The following is a 1,891-nucleotide window of genomic DNA, read 5'->3' on the forward strand; positions in this document are numbered from 1 at the left end:
TTTTACTCAAGTAAAAGTAAAAAGTAGCCGTCCAAGAAAAGTAAGAGTAAAAAAGTGTTAAAAAAGATAAAATTATCAATCATTTCACATTTATAAATTACATAATCAGACGGACCAAAATATAAAGTTAAGTCAAAATTTTGGTATTTTAAGGACCAAAATGACAATAATTAAATAAAATAAAAATAACAAAATTAAGCAAAAGGACATTTTCAAAATCAGTTTTTTTTTCAATTAAAAAAAGAAACTTATGAAACTTTAACAAAAACTGCAGGTGTGTGTCTGTGTGGTGAATTTTTGGTTAAAACATGTTTGTTTTTCATTCAGTTGGTAGAAAATGTAGAAATTTTACTCGAGTAAGAGCAGATAATAAAATCACTCAAGTAAAGAGTACAACGTAGTAAAAATACTCCTAAAAGTTTTTTTTTTTTTTTCCGAAAACTCAGTTAAGTAAATGTAATTCAGTAAATATAACTATTTACTATCCAATTCTGCCAGTAACATTCAAATTTTCAGCAAATGTGTTGAAGACAGAATAATTTCTGGTTCTAAAGCCAAAAGTGGAATCGTCCAATCAGAAATGTTTTAGGATTTTTACTGGGATCTAAATCCTCCATTATTATGTAGTTGTATTTAGTTAATGCTGTTATGTTTAGGGATTTGTTGATGTGGTTTGGACTTCAAGGCCACTGTAGTTTTTGTACCCTCCAAGATTAGATTCATAATATAAATCATTAAAAATGTCAGGCAGCATAAGGTTGTTCATTCCTACTTACTGCACCATTTTAAAGCAATAAATAAACATTTTTGATGTTTTTATTTCACTTTGCAAGAAAAAGGCTGGACCCACAAGGACAAACATTCACCTCCTCCCCTGCAAATTGACGAGTCTGCACAGATAAAAGGACATATTCAAGAAATAAGGCCCTTAAATATCAGGGGTTGTATGTTATATGTTTGACAAAAAGCAACAGTCGTGAAACACAAAGAGAAATATAACGAAAGACACCCACAGACCACAGCAGACATGAAGATATACAGAACGAGAGCTGGGGGAGGTGTTCTCCTTTACGGACGCTCTTTTCTGAAGTGGAAATTTCCCCAGAGGAAATCAGCGAGAGAGTAGAAACCATTTATGTGCTCAGTCCTCCCTATTGGAAAGAAATTATCCTGTACAAACCCCCACATCTCAGCCGGCCGAGCCACTGTGACCTTCATCACTCCTCCACCTGGAGAGACTTTCAATTTCCACACTTTTTGTGAGGGATATAAAAACTGGAGCGCCTGGAAATTAGGTGCACACGCCTTGCCATGATATAACGTCCTTCAGAAACATCGCAGGCAGAAACAACATCCAAAATAAATTAATCCAAAGTTCAAAGTGCAAATGTAAAATCAGAAAGAGGAGGAAATGGAACAAATCAGTGTAATTTAAGAAGAGGAATGTCATCGAGAGAGAGAAAATGTGAATTTGAGGTGAGTCGGCTGTCAGGTTTGGAAGTAAACACATGAATGATGCAAACCCCAAAACACACAAATGCAAAGAAAAAACAAAAACATAAACAAAAAACCAAGAAAAATACTGCAAACAAACAATGTTGCAATCAGAAAATTGAAGCAAAAACGTAAAATCAACAAAACAAATGCAAACACAAAATCACAAACAAAAGGTTGCAAACACAGGAAACAGGAGCAAGGAAGAAAACGCACCAATTAGTGTAAAAATCTCCAAGTATGAAACGCTGCAAACTCGCTGAATAAAACGTAAATCCTCCAAACCACTAGGGGGAGCCAACCAACTCAGTACAGGTGGGAAGTCTAGAAGAAGGTTGGAGGGAAAAAGAAAAGATGTTACACCCATAGACATAATATAAGAGTAGACCCCGCATTG

General features: G+C 34.8%; 1 long non-coding RNA gene across 1 annotated transcript in view; it reads right to left on the minus strand.

Moving 5' to 3' along the window:
- The window catches only part of LOC107837730 (uncharacterized), a 15,461-nt gene that overhangs the window by 12,352 nt on the left and 1,218 nt on the right, over window positions 1-1,891 (minus strand). Inside the window, exon 2 of the long non-coding RNA XR_001663779.1 lies at window positions 1,077-1,079. This is a non-coding gene — a long non-coding RNA (uncharacterized LOC107837730). The remainder of the gene's footprint in view (window positions 1-1,076; window positions 1,080-1,891) is intronic.

The sequence above is a fragment of the Poecilia formosa genome, unplaced genomic scaffold (genome assembly GCF_000485575.1).
Source record: "Poecilia formosa unplaced genomic scaffold, Poecilia_formosa-5.1.2 Scaffold170, whole genome shotgun sequence".
Taxonomy (NCBI): domain Eukaryota; kingdom Metazoa; phylum Chordata; class Actinopteri; order Cyprinodontiformes; family Poeciliidae; genus Poecilia; species Poecilia formosa.